Source organism: Rattus norvegicus, chromosome 10 (genome assembly GCF_036323735.1).
Source record: "Rattus norvegicus strain BN/NHsdMcwi chromosome 10, GRCr8, whole genome shotgun sequence".
In the NCBI taxonomy this organism is placed as follows: domain Eukaryota; kingdom Metazoa; phylum Chordata; class Mammalia; order Rodentia; family Muridae; genus Rattus; species Rattus norvegicus.
This window is the reverse complement of record NC_086028.1, coordinates 94,589,373-94,607,479: the sequence shown is the minus strand read 5'-3', so window position 1 is coordinate 94,607,479 and position 18,107 is coordinate 94,589,373. Positions and strand designations below refer to the sequence as shown.

Below are 18,107 nucleotides of genomic sequence, written 5' to 3'. Positions count from 1 at the left end.
TGGCTCAACCGGTAAAGTCCTTACCATCCAAGCATGAGGACTTAGTGTGACTGCCCAGAATCCACCTTTAAAAAGCCAGGTGTGGTGGCACACAGGTGTGATGCCAGTGTTAGGTTGGCAGACACAGGTATACCCCTCAGGCTTGCTGGCCAGTCAACCTAGCCTATTAGAGTAATCCAGGAAAAAGGAGACTCCTTGCTTCAAAAGCTAGTTTGATGGCATCTGAGGAATGATGCCAAGGCTGGTCTATTCTTCCACATACACACATGCACGCACACACATGTTTACACACAGAGAGAAGAAAGCTGGACTTAGAAGAGGCCATGTGAAGTCAGGTGGAGGCACAGGAAGGACTGGGTGTAGGAATACTGGGTGTTAGAAAGTGTTAAGACATGGATGAGGTAAATCCATTCCAACGGCTTGCACAGACTCCCGCTCCCTGCCCACCATCTCTCTCCCTCCAAAACTCCCATTTCCAAAACTCATTGCCAGAGGGGCCCAGTGTCCAGCAGGGGTTAGAAGCTAGAGACACTTTCTGTTGTGTATGAAAACTCTGCATGCTGACTTCCTGTGAGAGGAAGCAGACAGAATGAGGAAGGGTGCCACCTCAGACTTCCTGGATTTCAAGATACCTGCCTTGGTTAAGTACAGCAGAGTCAGAGAACGGTGGCCCTGGAGACCACCCCTCTGGGTGCAAGCCACCAAGTGTTGACATGTCAACACACACACACACACAGACACAGACACAGACACAGACACACACACACACACACACACACACACACACACACACACACACACACACACTTCCATGCTCCCTTTGGCCGCTCAAACTAGTGGTGACAAGCAGGAAGGCTATAAAGAAGAGCCTTTATACCTGCTGTCCCAATGGCCTCCAATAGAAGATGCCCAATCTTGAGAACAGTATTGACTTCCTTTTCCTTTTCTTTATTATCATCGTCGTCTGTCCATGCCTGTGTGTGTGTGTGTGTGTGTGTGTGTGTGTGTGTGTGTGCGTGCGTGTCTGTGTGTAAGCCAGAGATCAATGTCAGGTGTCTTCCTCAACTGCATCTCCACCTGATATTTTGAGACAGGGTTTCTCCCTGAACCTATAGATCATGATTCAGTTAGTCTGGCTTTCCAGGGAGCCTTAAGGCTCTCCCAGTATTTTCCTTCCCAGTGTTAGCATTACAGGGTGATACTTATGTGGGTGCTGGGGGATTGAATTTAGGTGTTTATGTTTACAAGGTAGGCCAAGCCATCCTCTCCGTCCCTCTATTCCCTTTTCCTAACAGTTCTACCAGTATCTCCAGATGCACGGCTCTTTTTATCACCACACACTGTAACAGTAATGTGTTACCCCTCTTCCAAATGGCCTATTGAGAAAATTCTCATATTTTAAAATCTCCAGTGTCTACTAGCATGCTTGGTAGCCCGGCATTCACAATCCTACCTGCTGTGAGTGAACAAGAAGGGCTGTTACCATGAGAGTGGGTCTATCCTACTTCCAAGCTAGGCTTCAACCACCAGACCTACCTGGCTATGTTTGGTGCGGAGAGAAATCTCTCCTGGCAAGTTCAGGTCATGTTGACATCACAGCCTCTCTAGGTGTTGGGCAGAGCTTACAGTTAAGTTTTCCTGATGTGTCTATCCTACACAGAAAACCATTATTTTTATTCTTATGGAATCTTGCCTTTCCCAAACATGCCTGTGTCCCATTTGACCCAGGAAGGCAACAGCATGGTTTTTAAATGAGCAGTCACAACTATTTTTAAGCAAAGTCCAGAATGACTTGGGGCAGGGAGGGGGCTGGCACAGGGGAGGAAACAGCCCGACTTTGTCTATTTTTCTCTTCTAGAGCTAGATTGACAAATCATCAAATTGAGAATAATCAGCCCAGACTATCTATTTACTTCTGAGACTTCTCAACATAAGGAACCACAGCGGGGTGGAAGTCATCAAGCAGGCAAAAAAGAAAAAAAGAAAAAAGAAAGGGGAAGGAGCTTTGAAATTAAACAAACAAAGGTCTGAAGTCTTTGCCCAGGTGCCTACAGCTGTGTGACTTTGGGACTAGGCTGTTGAGGGAGACATCATGCCCTCCGCTGTCAAAAGTGGGGTAACGCTACAATGTCTCGGTCTTGTTAGGATTCAAGGGTCTAATAAAAGTCTAGCACAGTACCAGGCACTGGCTGTCCAACCGTTTGACATTGCAACACGGTGCTAGGTCATACCCAGAACTATCCTTGGATGCATGAGCTGATAGGCAACGGACTGGACATATCTGACAGGCAGTCGACACTTCACTTGGAAATCAATCAATGGGACTCCTGACTGAGCTCAAGTGAACTAGATGCCTTGTTTACAAAATGGAAGAGCAAAGGGCTAGCCTCGGCACTTTCGTCCTACTGATCTGTCAGCTCCTGGTATGTATCTCTTCCACTTCTTGAAGATTTGATGCTGACTCAGGGTAAGACTTGATCCAGCTGTAGAGAGAAATGACCCAAAGCAACAAGAACAAAATAGAGACAAAATAGCATTGAAGGATATACTGCCTACATCCTCCCACCCTCTTGTTTAGGTTTCCTGGTTACAACCAACTCCAGTCTGAAAATATTAAATGAAAAAATTCCAGAAACAAGCATAGCATAAATCCTAAATTGTCCATTATTCTAGAGAGAGTGATGAAGCCTCAGGCTCGCCCACCCTTTTAACCCCTGGAATGTGGTGTCCCCTTGATCAATATCCACACCGTATATTCTATCCTCCTGGTAAGCACTATCACATCCGCTGTCACAATATACAGTGCTTGAATCACGACCCCTACACCATTTCCCGCAGGTCACCTCATCGGCTTCTCACATTAGATCACACCGGCTCACCTGAACACAAGGTGCATTGTGAATATAAGAAGTTTTGAGAAAGAGAGAGAGAAAGAGAGAGAGAGAGAGAGAGAGAGAGAGAGAGAGAGAGAGGGAGGGAGAGAGAGAGATCACATTCATATAACTTTTATAGTCTATTTTTATGATTATTCTATTTTATCATTCATTATTACTAATTTCTTAACATTTAAAAGATTTGTTTATGGGGTTGGGAATTTAGCTCAGTGGTAGAGCGCTTGCCTAGCAAGCCCAAGGCCCTGTGTTCGGTCCCCAGCTCCGAAAAAAAGAAAAGAAAAAAAAAGATTTGTTTATTATGTACACAGTATTCTGCCTGTGTATATGCCTACACACCAGAAGAGGTCATCAGATCCCATTACAGATGGTTGTGAGCCACCCTGTGGTTGCTGGGAATTGAACTCAGGACCTCAGGAAGAGCAAGTCAGTGCTCTTAACCTCTGAGCCATCTCTCCAGCCTGTTATCAATTTCATACTGTGCCTAACTTATAAATTAAACCTTATTATAAGCACGTCTGTTACAGGACAAAAAGTAATATAGAATATACAGGACTCAATACTATTCATGGTTTCAGAGGGTCTCTGGACATGTATATCCTACAGATATGCAGGGATCACTGCAAGGGACTTACTGCTCTCATGGAGAACTCTGGTAAGTAGCTTATGGTGGTTGGCTTTAATTGTCCTCTTGACACAACCTAGGATTATGTGGAAAGGGAGTCTCAGTGAAGGATGATCTAGGTTGGTAGACATATCTGTGGGAGACTATCTTGACTGAGGAGAGATGGTCTATTCATTGTGGGTGGCAATCCTTAGGCAGGGTCCCTTGGTTGTGTAAGAGTGAAAAGGTTGAGCTGAACAAAGCAGACTCATTTCATTAATTCATTGCTCTCTAGTTTTACCTTCTTTCACATTGTATTTATTGTGTGTGTGTGTGTGTGTGTGTGTGTGTGTGTGTGTGTGTGTGTGTGTGTATTGTGTGTGAGAGCACATTTCACACAGCAACATTTGGAGGTCAGAGGACAACTGACGGGAGCCAGTTATCTCCTTCCTGTAGCAGACTCCTTTACCCACTGAGCTATCTCTCTAGCCCTGCTCTCTCTTCTTGGCTGTGTTCATAATGAGACTAGCTGCTTCGGGTTCCTGCTGCCCTGACTTCTCTGCAATGATAGAGTGCAACCTGATATTTACCCTAACCCCAAGCTACAGTTTAGGTGCCAGACCCTCTTTCTTTCATGTTGCTTTTCTCAGGCGACTGTATCACTTCAACAGAAACACAATTAATACAGTGATACAAAGACACTGCTGGTTTCCAGACAACCAAGCCTGCAGGCTGCTGCTGCTGCTTTCTCCTCCTCCTCCTCCTCCTCCTCCTCCTCCTCCTCCTCCTCCTCCTCCTCCTCCTCCTCCTCCTCCTCCTCCTCCTCTTCCTCCTCCTGACACAGTCTCACTTTGTAACCTTGGTTGGCCTGGGACTCATTATATAAATCAGGATGAACTCAGAGATCCATTTGTCTCTGCCTCCAAATTAAAGGTACGCTCTAAAACACATGACTCTGGGCGTCTGTGTCTTCCTGCTCCACCATTTATCTGATAGCTAATATAGTGTCCGATTGAAACAATTATGTTACATCCATAAACTTAGAAAGGCAACAGGACCACAGCCTCCTGTTTCAAGACACTTACTGGCTGGGCGTGGTGGTGGGACACACCTTTAATCTCAGTACTTTAGAGGTAGAGGCAGGAGGATTTTTATGAGGTTAAGACAAGCCTAGTCTTCATAGTGAGTTTCAGGACAGCCAGAACTCTACAGAAAACACTGTCTCAGCAAACAAACAAAAACAAACAGCAACAACAAAATAATTTATAAAGAAACTTCCAGGGAGATGCCCACAGCACTTTTATCTGCTTGTGGAAATTTTGTCATATGGTCTCACCCAATTACTAAAGAGATTGGGAAACCGCATTTCTGTCTTAAACAGTCATGTATACAATTAAAATGTGCTAAGGCCTGGGAGTACAGCTTGGTGACACAGCACTTGTTTATTAAGTCCAAGGCTCTGGATTCAATCCCCATCAATGGAGAACAAACAACAATAAAATTTGTCAAAAATTGTACGGAAACCAAAATCCATTCGAAACCCACTGGTCATCTGCTGTAGTGACCTCATGGTCGACCTCCTTGCTCTCCTGGTGATCTGTTTACACAGGAGACGGAGGGTTACCTCCACAAGGAAGGATCAGTTTCTTCTCCAAATCCTACTTGTTTCTGGTAAAACATTTACCTCAGGTTGGTATTACACATTTTGGTGTGATTACTTGACTCCTCTGTCCTAAAGAATTAGCTAAGTGCTGAGGCTTATGTCTGTAATCCTAGAACCTGGGTAGCCTAGGCAGGAGGCTTGCTATGAGTTTGAGGCCAGCCTGAACTTCATAGTGAGACTGTCTAGAAAAATAAGGACAGAACATAAAGGCAGGTAAGAAAATCTGAGAGATGATAGACACGTAGCGTTGAGGGCTAGCAAAGTACAAGTAAGTATGTGCAGTTTATCATACGACATTTACTTAATAAGATTCTAGTAAGACAGTCATGGAAACAACATAAAAGAGTTACTGCGAATATTCAAAATATTAGCATGTCAAATGCATGAAAAAATAGTAAAGTGACAAGATTTACTTAGCAAAAAGGGCAGCCTAAAAGTGTGGTTCTAGGCACGTGGCCCAGCACAGTAAGAGGCTTAAAGTCACCACTGGAACTTAGTAAATACAAATAAAATAGTGGATAAATGTAGCATAAACAAATAAGTAATATACAGGAATTTCCTTTTATGTAATAATTTTAATGTTATTATTTTTCACAAGTAAATAAGTCGTGCCTAATGTTGGAACATTGTATTTTCCTTTAAAATCACAGGTGAGGGCTGGCACAATGGCTCACTGGTTAAGAGCACCTGCTGCTCTTGTAGAGGCCTCGGGTCTGGTTCCCAGGTCCCACACAGCGGCTCACTGCAATCTGTAACTCCAGTTCCACGGGTTCTGACGTCTTCTTCTGACTTCCGAGGGCACTGAGGACATGTGTGACACACATGTAAATGCAGGCAGGACAAAGCAACAAAAATTAAACAGCAAATGACATAATGATGGTTTCCGTCACTGCCTCACACATCTACTCTGTGCCACAAAGGTGATCTGGGCCAACGGAAAAGGTAAGAAAAGGAACAGAGGTGTGGTTTGAAAGCACAGCAGCAGGGCTGGCAAGGGCGAGTCACCATAAACATAAAGTCTCTAAAAAGTGACGTGAACACTACTGGAAAGGGGAGGATCTCTTGATACGGAATATTTTGGTAGGACCACAAGTGTATAAGAGGCTATGCTAAATAGATCTCGTTACAGTGGCAGCAGTAGTAAGTGGTGGCTCTCTCAGTTTATCAGGGTTTTCAAAAAGTGAATTGTGTTTTATGACTCACAATGCAATGTATAATTGAAATATAAGAGACAATAATGTAGTCCTCTCAACTGCAGCTGTGGCTTCCACATTGGAGCTTCAACCAGCCTTGGATGAAAAGTAAGGAGAGTCTCTTTTTCTCAGGAGTATGTCTCAAACCTAGGCTGCTGGCGCTCCACGGATGGCCCTGCATCATGTGTCTATGAGCAGCAAGTAGACTTGGTGAGTTATTAAAATAAAACAGGGACATGGAGTTGGTGAGGGGTAGGGGTGGGAGGAAGTGATTAAAAACAGTATACCCATATACAACATTCTCAAATAATAATACATAATTTTTAAAAGAACAGATTTTGAAAATAGTATGAAGGAAAGGGACATTTTAGTGATTTTAATTTTATATGTTAAATTAATACCGAATTAAAAAAGAATTATGACAGCACTGGACTCTTGCTCTGCAAAAATGCAACAGGATAGCTTTCTAGTAGCATTTACCTTGCATTCTGTATTACGCTTTTTTTTTTTTTTTTTTTTTGGAGCTGGGGACCGAACCCAGGGCCTTGCGCTTCCTAGGTAAGCGCTCTACCACTGAGCTAAATCCCCAGCGCATTCTGTATTACGAGTAGTCTAAAGTTGGTTTAAAGAACATTGGAGGGTACACAAGAGATAGATGAGAATGCATGTGGCCCTGGCTAGATCTTTGTCAAGCTGACCCAGAGAAACCTCAGTGGAGGAAATGCCTACATCAGGTCACCTGTAGGGTGTTTCTTGACTAATGATTAATGTGGGAGGGCCCAACCCGCTGTGGGCGGTGCCACCCCAAGCAGTCTTAGGTTATCAACACCAGGTGTTGATAGTGTTACAGAAAATGTCCACTGTAGCTTCACTCCCTGGATGGTTATAACTTTGCTTCTCACCAAGATTAGCTAAGCGTGTCCCCTTGATCTGCCTGTATCCATAAACCCTGCCTCCTTGTTTATCTGTATGTCATAGCCCTGTCTCTGTGTTCAACTGTGTGTAATAACTCTACCCTCGTATTCTACTATATATAGTAAACACTCTGTGCTTCTGAGGTGTGTGAGTGGCATTTTTTGGTAAGTTTGTTTTGCAGTTTTCTTCTTAACCCAGCTGGCTCACAAATAATTGGGATTGGACTATTGTATTTATTTAACAAGCTTTAAGGACACAACAACTGAGCAGTATTACTCTATTTTGATCCTCCCAGTCAAAATCCCCATTATACTTACATTTTAGTATTGATCTGGCTTTCTGGGTTCCAGTATTTTCTCATGGTGTCTCCTGGACTCTCCCCATCATGAATCCCCACTTTTGCTCTCTCCTTGGCCTCCCTTGGCTGAGAGGAAGTCTGGCTCTATCCTCTGCCCTGCTCAATCATTGGCTAATCAGCGTCTTTATTGATCAATCATGGAGTAATTGGGGAGCAATGTTTACACAACATTAAGACAGGAGATTCTCCAGATACGGGGGCACAGAAACCAACATTTGAATGATACAAGGATAATCTTTACACAGTGTTCAACATTATCCACACAAAGGTGCTGCAGTTTCTCCCTCAGAGAGCCCAGCCCACCTGATCCAGGTTTTCTGAGAATCTCTGTCTTTTCTTCTTTCCCTCAAAGCCCTAGTCAGGTCCATTCCTGGGATGGTGAAGGATGTCGGCATGATTGTTAATCATTAATTCATTAAGACATTTGCTGAGTTTGTGGCAGGTTCTGAAGACGCAGCCCTAGAAGCAAAGAGATCTCAGTGAGCAACACCAGAGCCAGGATTGGGGTTTCTAACACCATTTCCCAATGCAAGGATCTGGGGACCCATGGAGAAAGGATGGCTTCTAGGCTTTGGGCAAAGGATAGAGGAGCCAAGAATGACTCCTCCTATGCCAAAAGGACAAGGTTCCTGTGCTCACAATCACCATGCAGGAATTGATGGTTGAATACCAGGTATATAGGAAATGATAAGAAAGGACTCACACTGGCCAAGGCAGAAGTAATCTGAGATATGAAAAGGGCAGAGGATTTTAACCTAGGGCATAAAATAAATCTTCATGAGTCCAGACCAATATAAAAACGACTAGATGAATAATTTAAAGAAGACAGAAGAACCCCATATAAGATAATACTATAAGCCACACGCCTAGAAAACCTACTACCCTGAGGACATTAGTTTCCTAGCATTGCCCTAAAGAACAGCTATAGACTCGGTAGTCAGAGGAAACTACAGGTTCCCCCACAATTCTGAGTCTGGAAAATTGATAGCCAAGTGTCGGGTAGGTGGACGCCTTCTGAGTCCTCTGTAGACAAGAACACTGCCAACTGAACTACACAGCCCAATTTCTACTTCTTGTAATACCAACAGCTGTATCGGCTCAGGACTCATCTTAAAGGCTTCAATTTGACTTATTACCTTTTAAGAATATATCGTAAGAATATATTTTATTTATTCTTTGAGAATTTCATGCACGTATTCGATGTAATTTTATCTTATTCATCCCTACTCCTTCCTGCTAACTCATCTTAGACTCCCCATGCCATATGCCCAACTGCATATCCATGTCTTCTTCCTGTCTTCCTGTCTTCCTGTCTTCCTCTCTTGCTCGCTTCCCACTCCCTTCCTTCTCTTTCTTTCTCTTTTTTTCCTCAAAAACCCTCTGCACACAGTCAATGCTATTCACCTGTGTGTGGACGTGGAACCATCCACTGGAATACGGTCAACCTACCAAGAACAACACCCCTAAGGGAAATAGACAGCCCTAGAACTCACCAATGTCCCATAGCTCCTCAGCTGGCAGTGAGGCTCATATATTTCCCCTTCATGCTGGAATGTCATCTGGCTTGATCTTATTCAGGTCTTATTCAACCAGCTGCAGCAGTTGGGAGTTCGTGAGCACAGTAGTCTGGTCACATCTAGAAGACACCATATTTCCACAGTCCTCCCTGCCTCTGGCATTTACAGTCTTTCCACCCACTCTTCCACAGTGTTTCCTGAGTGTTGGCAGGAGAGTATGTGATCTAGATGTCCCATTTATGGCAGAGCAGCCCCAGACACGTACTCTCTGCCCTTGGACCAGGCGTGAGTCTCTGTATTAACCACTTCCCATTACACAAAGCTTGATGACCTCCTCTAAAGACTTTCTCCTAGCATGCATGCATTCCAAGACCCTGGGGCTTACAGCTTCAATGGATGTGCTCAGTGTGTAGCCTGCAGAAGATGAGGGGTGAGATTTTATATAGATTGTGGGCACCTTCTCTGCACTGCTTGGGATGAGAAGGCCTTCTGATTTTTAGAGTTTCACATATGATTGTAGTATTTGCTTTGACATTACTCAGGTCAAGTATCCGTAATCCAAAAATTCAAAATAAAAGATGCTTCAGACTCCAAAAGTTGGTAGCTAGGTTTGGTGGCTCACATCTGTATTCTTGAGAGGATTGTCAGGAGTTCAATGCCAGCCTGGGCCACAGAGCCAAACCTTGTCCAACACCTGGCAAACCTTATCTCACTAAGGACTCTATAAAGCCATGACACTGTGGGTGAGAATAGGAGCACTTTTTCCCCCTCTGGTCTTTGTTATGGAAATCTGAAACTCTTATTTAACCATGAGAAAAACATCAGGTATGTCAGATACATGTGTGTGGGACGCATATATGGGGAGGTCAGATGTTGACACTGAGTGTCTTCCTCAATCACTCTTATGTTTTAATACAGGCTTTCATACTGAGCCTGGAGGTTGGCATTTTGGCTAGGCTGACTGGCTGGCCAGTGAGCCCCTTCAATCCACTTGTCCATCCTACCCCACTGTCAGTGCAAGAGTAAGAGATGTCTATAGCCACGCCCAGATTTTACATGGGTTCTAGGGATCTGAACTCAGGTCCTCACCTTGTACAGCCAGCACTTTGTTCCTTGGGTCATCTCCCCAGCCCTACAGTTTGGATTTTAATATTCTCTGGACCTTGGCCTGAAGGTGGTGGAAACCATTAAGAGGGATCTACTGGGAAATTTTAGGTGTTTGGGGAGATGCTTTTTAGGGACTATGAGACGCTGGTCTCTTTCTTCTTCTTTCTGCCATGCTATAAGCACTTATCCCACAGTTCTTTCTTTCTTGCTGTGTTGGATCTCAGCCACAGGGCCAGAAGAAATTTCAAACATAGGTCAAGATTTGCACAACTCTTTGCCCAAGTAAGCTGTTTCTCTTTATAAATGTATTACGTAAAATATTTTGGTGTAGTAATAGAAAGTCAGCTAACATAAGAACTTATGGAAGAGATAATGGAGTCTGAAAGCCTACATTTTAAAGTAATATAAATTTTTTTTAAACCATGGGAGATGCACAAGCTATGGTCTGGATGTATCTCTCAGGTCCATGTGTTGGAAGTTTGATCCCTCAATGTGGTAATGTTGGGAGGTGGGGCCTATGAGAGGTATTTAGGTCATGGGTCATGCATGAAAGGGCAGGTTAATGTCATCATGTAAGGAATGGGTTAGTCACCACGAGAGCCTGTGCTATAAAGAAAGCTGTTCTCTCCCCCACTGCATTTCTTCTGCAGGTCCTCATTTCCATTCTGCGTTCTACCATGAGGCAACAACAACCAAAAAATAATGTTGTTGTCACGCCCTTGGACTTCCCAATTTCCTCCTCTATGAGCCAAATAAACCTCTTCCCCTCAGGGATGGGAGAGAGCTCAGCAGTACAGCACCTGCCAAGTATATACACGACCAGGGCTCAGCCTCCGGTCCCACAAATAAATTTCTTCCTGTTGTAAGTTACATAGCCTTATAACATGAAAAAAGTTGGCATATGACAGTCACAATAATACAAGAGGCTAACAACAGGAGAAAGCATGTATGGAGTATACAGGAATACTATTATCTTCACAAATGTTCTACAAATCTAAACTTCTTCTAAAGTTTATATATATAATTTATGTATGTATACATAAACACACACATATATAACATATGTATATGTATATATACTTAAAAATAACCTAGCCTCATGCATTTATATTCCAGAGTTTGGGAGGGAGTCAATTAGCAGTAAACAAATGTATGTAAGTTATGTGTTGGGTTGGAAGGAAATGCATGCCCACATGGGGCAGCCTGCACTCTGGATATTTTGGTAGGACGATTTCAAAATATAAAGTACTCATAACAGAAGGGTCAGGAAAATAATTCTAAGATTCGTTTTACGGCAAACAGAAGCACAATTAAAATATTTCCAACAGAGAGCCTACAAAACAAGGTGGTACGCACAGCACATCTAGGTCTCAAGGGTGTGTGCCTTTCTGAAAGTCTCAGGAGAAACAGGCTGTCAAAGAACCTGGGACAGTAGCAGCTCTATTTCAACATTCCTGTGGGGAATGGTGGCCTGCAAACTGGGCCTCAGTCTCAGATCAACTTGCAATGAGACGACACTGTAACCCATTTATAGATGAACTAACTGAGACTTAGCGTGCTTAAAAACCTTTCCTCTGTAAAGTGCTTTCTCTGGAGGTACAAGGTCCTAAGTTCAAGTCCCCAGGGCCCATGAAAGACAGCTAGGTGTGAGAGAGGGCACTTGAAACCCCCGTGCTGGAGAGACATAGGCAGATCTCTGGGGTCACCTGCCAACCAGCCTAGATGAACGCTCAAGTTCTCCAAAACGAGGCAGCTAGCACCCTGAGGAGTGACACACAATGGTGATCCCTTGCCACCAAACGTGTGTGCACACACATGCATGGAACCACACATGCACTCCCCCTCAACCCGAGACCCTTGCACCTTGCTTGTATTAGTATGCTTTTATACTTATGGGAGATGACTATGGCTTTCTGGTGGCTCCTCCCTGCTCTCTTTCAACGTTAGAGACCAAAGCACATGACACTCTCAACTCATTTATTTTGTTCTTGGCAGCCACAGAAGCCCCATACACTATACTCCCCTAACGTAGGTTGGCCAGCACACACACACACACACACACACACACAGAGAGAGAGAGAGAGAGAGAGAGAGAGAGAGAGAGAGAGAGAGAGAGAGAGAGAGAGAAAGAGAGAGAGGAGAGAGAGGAGAAAGAGCGCTCACATGCCAAAGAACCCCAAAGGCTCCATTGATGTGGTCCCAGAGGAAGCCCGTGTTGAAAGCAGACACACACAGACCGCTGCTGGTGACTCACAGCTTCTGAACCGCCTCTAGCCGGTTGCACAAACTTTTCCAGTGTATTGAAGTCTTGGAGGAACGGGGCTTCCTGGGAAGATATCAAGGAAAATGTTCTAGGAGCTGGCCAGCAAGCCCAACTCAGGGAGTCCTCAGCCTCTTTTTGAGGTTTCTTTCTCTCTCTTTTCCCCCTCAGCAATTCCTTTCAATTTTTTCCCTATCACCATTGACCTTGTTAGAGTTGCGAGCTCTCTCCCCGTTACACTGTTGCACTTCTGTAAATGTTTTTGCTCTTTGTTCTACTTCCTGCCCTCTTTGAGCTTGGCTGTGATGTCTGTTCACTGAGGCCCTTCTGATCCAATTGCTCCTTGCCTGCACATCCTCTCCCCAGGTATCAAACGCAAGGGCAGCCGGGCCTGGAGGGCCCCTCATTAGATGGAGGCGGCAGTGCCCAACCACCAGTCACAAGCAGAGAGGGCAGAGCCAACTCCACGAATGACCAGTATTGAAAAGAAAGCTCCAGGGGTAAGGGAGAGACACAGACTGGTGGAGTCAGAAGCAGAAGGTTAAAAATAAAGAAAAGAGGGAAAAAAGACCACCAAAAAAAAATCTGCTTTTTGACTGCCTAAGCGGATCCCCTTTTAGGACCTGCGGCTTTCCAAAAAAAAAGGGTTCTATGAGGGGCAAACCATTTCATGCTGCAAAAATCTTCTATCTGAAAGCGATACCTTGGGTACGTCAGACATCCATCCACTCCCAAGAGTGGCTGGCTGCACTCTGCTTTCTGCTCTGCAGCTGGGGGAAGCTCGTTCTCCCCGCCACAGTGATCAGAGAACTGGTCAGCTCCCCAGGAAGAGTCTGGGAACTTTGCTTGGGATCCAGATGAGTCAGCCTCCTTGGAGAGAGGACGATGAGGGACAGGAGTGCTGGAGAGTTGCCACTAGGGGCAGGAGGCACACACAAAGGGGAGGCAGGGAGATGAGAGGCTCTTTGGGGATGTTGTCTTTCCACTAAACTTGGGGGAGTGCAGGGGTGGGGTGCGGGGGGGGGGGCGCCACAAAAAGCTGTTTATTCTGGGTAGCGCAAGTGGGACTGGCCTTGGGCATTAGGAGTCCTGGCTCTGAGCCCCTCTGACCCAGTGTGACCTTGAATAAGCCTCTGTATTCTATTTCCTTTTCCATGAAATGGAGACAATGCCTTGTGTTCGCTGAGGATAAGACAGATGTTTACTTGAGCACCTACTATGCGCATGGCACATGTCTAGGATCCCCCGAGGAAGACTCTTACAGTTCAAGGCCAGGCTGGGCATCAGTCTCAGACTTTTTCTTTGAAATAAAGAATAACTATAGCAACAGATTTTAAATGTAATGGACAACATTTTAGAAAATTTGGTTTACCCAAACTAATACTAGAAGAATTACAAAATATCTCTATCCCTAAGCCCTTCTTTAAAATTAATCTTTGATTACAGAGATGCCAAGATTTTGAAAGTCCCAGATCCACATGGCGTCACCAGTAAATTATGTTCAACATTCAAATAAGAAATGACACTAGTTTCTCATAAACTCTTCCAAGAAATAAGAAAAACTCAATGCTTTCTAACTTAATTTCTAAGGACAGAATAAACTTGATACCAAAGCCCAACGAGGCATGTGTAAAATGGAAAATTACAGGCTGCTATGTCACATGAACAGAGTCAAATTCTAAATCTATTATTTAGGGGCATGTGTGTGTGTGTGTGTGTGTGTGTGGGTGTGTAAGGATGTATGTATGTATAATGTAGCTGTGTGTGTGTGTAAGGATGTTCGTGTATATAATATAGATGTCTGTGTGTGTGTGTTTGCACGCGCGCGTGCTGCAGGAGTATGTGTGTGTATAGGTTTGTGTGTGTAGTTGTGTGATGATGTGTGGGTATATGGATGTGTGTATGTAGGAGTGTGTGTATAGGTATGTGTGTGTGTGTATGCAGGAGTATGTGTATAAATATGTAGGAATGTGTATATATGTAGGTGTGTGTATAGGTGTGTAGGAATCAATCTACATATATGTATGTAAGAGTGTGGATAGGGGTCTGGGTAGGGGTAATTGTGTGTGCAGGAGTATATGTGTATGTGTAGGGGTGTGTGCAGGAGTGTGTGTGTAGGGGTGTATGTAGGGGTATGTGTAAGGGTATGTGTAGGTGTGTGTAGAGGTGTGTGTGTGTAGGTGTGTGTGTGTGTAGGGGTATGTGTATGTAGGTATGTGTGTATAGGGGTGTGTGCATGTGTGTGTGTGTGTGTGTGTGTGTAGGGGTATGTGCTCATGAATCTGCATATGTGCCCAAGATGCAGGTGCCCTCAGAGGCTAGAAGAGGGCATTGGATCCTCTGGAGCTAGAGTTATGTCTGCTGTTGGTAGCCAGCTGACCTGCGTACTGAGAATCTAATCCAGGTCCTCTGCAGAAGCAGGATGCCAGGCCTCCTGCCTGCTAAGCTGTCTCTCCATCCCCAAGACAAAAATTCCATATACTAGGTTGGGAAACCACCTCCAAAGTTTTCAAAAATAATAACGTATCATAACACATTAAATTTTTCTGTAAGTGTAGGGACTGTTTACTACTAGTTAGCTCACCAACGTAATTTGTAACCACTTATCGCTAAAAAGTAGAAGTCTGTTCCTTAGAAATAAAGCTAGGAGTGCCTGCTGTAGTTACTTCTACTCAGCATTCCTGTGAGAATGCAGCGATTCAATGTAACAAATTATCATTCTAGGGATTATTATTCGCAAACAGCATAGAGAATCAATGCCAATAAACTTGATGAGCTAAAAAAAGCAGTAACTCAGAAAGTTATTTTCGTAGAATTTTAACATGAAAAATTCACTATATTTATGTAACCCAACAACAAACAATTACAAAATAAAACTTCTAGAGAGTGGTTCTTAGCCTTCCTAACGCTGCGACCCTTTAACACAGTTTCTTACTGTGTGGTGACTCCAACTCTAAAGTCACTTTTGTTGCTACTTTATAACTGTCATTTTGCTACTGTTATGAATCGTAATATAAATATATAATGTAACATATTACATATATATGTAACATATACATTGTTTGTTTTATGCAATATATTATGATATATATGCATGTATATACGTGTGTGTGTGTGTGTGTGTGTGTGTGTGTGTGTGTGTGTGTTCCAACGTTCTTAGACAACCCATGTGAAAGGGTCACGACCTCCAAAGTGAGGCACAGGTTGAGAACCAGTGTCCTTGGGGATGGAGAGAGAGTTCAGTGGGCAAAAGCACTTGTCATGGGAGGCTGACAATCTGTGTTAGACTATGGCTTGCCTCTGTTATCCTAGCATCCCTACAGTGAGATGGGAAACCAAAACAGTAAAAGTTCATAGGCCAGCTAGCCTGGTGTACTGTGCAGTAGAAGAAACAAGAGAGACTCTGCCTGCTACACACACACACACACACACACACAAACACACACACACACACACACCCCACTCCAGTCAAGAATAAGTAAAACAAATATTTTTAAAATTTATGCTTACAAGCATATAAAATTGTAAATATTCAAGTAAGCTTAGAACTGGTAAATGTTCAAGAAAAATAAAAGATATAAGAGATAACTAAGGGACATTAAAGGTAATCTAGTCATAGAAAATTACATATTTATTGAGTGTCTTGGTCAGGGTAACTATTGCTATGGTGAAACACCATGACCAAAAGCAAGTTGTGGAGGAAAGGGTTTATTTGGTTTACACTTCCACATCATAGTTCATCACTGAAGAATGTCATGGCAGGAACTCAAACAGGACAGGAACCTGGAGGCAGGAGCTGATGCAGAGTCTGTGGAGGGGTGCTGCTTACTAGATCGATCTCCATGGCTTGCTAAGTTTGCTTTCTTATAAGATTCAGGACCACCAGACATGGGATGGCACCACCTACAATGGGCTGGGCCCACCCCATCAATCACTAATTAAGAAAATGCCTCCAGTCCAATCTTATAGAGATATGTTTTTCAATTAAGGTTCTCTCCTCTCAGATAACCATAGCCTGGGCCAAGGTGACATAAAACTAGTCAGCACATTGAGCGTTAATTTTATAAAGATCTCAGTTCCAGTTTCAATGCAATCCCATTTTTTTTTAAAAAAATGATGTTTTGTGTGTGTGTATTGACAAGAGGCTCCTGTAATTTATATTGAAATGCAAACAGATCTGAGGGGCGAAGGTACTATGAACAACTGAATGTAAGGAGGTGGCTGCCATGCTGATGTGAAGGTATCAACTGCTCTAATTAAGATCATGTAAGGATGGGGAGACGCTTGGTCCGTAAAGTGTTTGCTATGCAAAGAAGGGCCTACCTGAATTTGGATCCCCAGCACCAACATAAAAAGCTGAGCTCAGCAGTGTGTGTCTGTGATCCCAGCTCTAGGGAGTCAGAGGCAGGAAGATCCTAGAGCTACTGGCCAGCTAGTGTGGGTGCATCAGGGAGCTCCAGGGTCTGAAAGAGACTATGCCTCCGAAAACATGGTGGATAGAGATAAAAACACTCAGTGATGACCTCTGGTCAATATGTACATATATACATACATGCATACATACATACATGCTTGCATACATATATATACATACAGACAGACAGACAGACACACAACACACACACACATGACATGTGACCTTGATTATGCTAGTGAGATTTCCATCACTGAAACAATCAACTTAGAAAGAGAGAAGGTTTCTGTCGGCTCACAGTTGTACATGTTTCAGACTGTGACGAGGTTGGCCCTTTGATTTTTTTGGACGTTGGTGTGAAAGCCAGACAGACGGTGGGGAGTCTGTGGTAAAGCAAAATACTGGCTTTGCTGCTGACCAGGGGAAGTAGAAGAGAAAGGGGCTAGAGTCTGACGACTCTCTTCAAGGACATGCGCCCAGTGCTGGGCGGTTTTAAAGTCAACCCAACATGAGCTAGGGTTATTTGAGATGATGAAATCTCAATTGAGAAAATGCTGGGCATTTTCTGTGGGCAAGCCTGTGGTACATTTTCTTCAATGGTGATTGACATGGAGGGCCTAGATTGCTGTGCACAGGGCCATCCCTGGGCAGGTAGTCCTGTATAGTATAATAAAGCAGGTTGAGCAAACCATGAGGAAGGAGCAAGCCAGTAAGAGGCACTCCTCCCTGGCCTCTGCATCAGCCCCTGCCTCCATGCTTCTGACCTGAGTTTCTGAAATAAACTCTTTCCTCCCCAAGTTGCTTTTGGTCGTGATGGTTTTTTTTTTCCTCACAGTAATAGAAACCCTAAGACAAGCCCTTTGACTGGACAACATGACCCAAGCGTTAAAGGCACTGGTCTGCTTCTGAGTAGCACTAAGGGCTGGGGTCAACGTTAACTTATGTCCTTTAGGGAACATTCTAGACATAAACCACAGCAACTTGAACAGTGAGGGGTTAGATAATGGACCAAAATATCAGAGGATTCAGAAAGGACAGAGTCATGCTGTATTAGTCAAGTCTGTATTCTTTGAAACCAAAACATCTGAGGCCATCTTGAAGAGAAGGATTGTGTATGTTCGTGGCATCAGACATTTCGGTTCATCATGGTGGCGATGAGGAAGTCATAGCAGAGCTGAGCCCTTC

The 18,107-nt window shown here is 43.9% G+C and overlaps 1 long non-coding RNA gene across 3 annotated transcripts in view; it reads right to left on the bottom strand.

Moving 5' to 3' along the window:
• Positions 1-5,713: 5,713 nt before the first annotated feature.
• Positions 5,714-18,107, bottom strand: part of LOC102550334 (uncharacterized) — a 59,160-nt gene continuing 46,766 nt past the window's right edge. For 2 of the 3 annotated variants that reach the window (XR_005490503.2, XR_001840309.3), the window contains 4 exons: positions 9,118-9,260; positions 8,328-8,379; positions 7,584-8,083; positions 5,714-5,959 (listed from right to left, as the gene is read on the bottom strand). This is a non-coding gene — a long non-coding RNA (uncharacterized LOC102550334). Of the gene's footprint in view, positions 8,084-8,327; positions 8,380-9,117; positions 9,261-18,107 lie in introns of all 3 variants that reach the window. The other variant, XR_005490505.2, reaches the window with a different exon arrangement.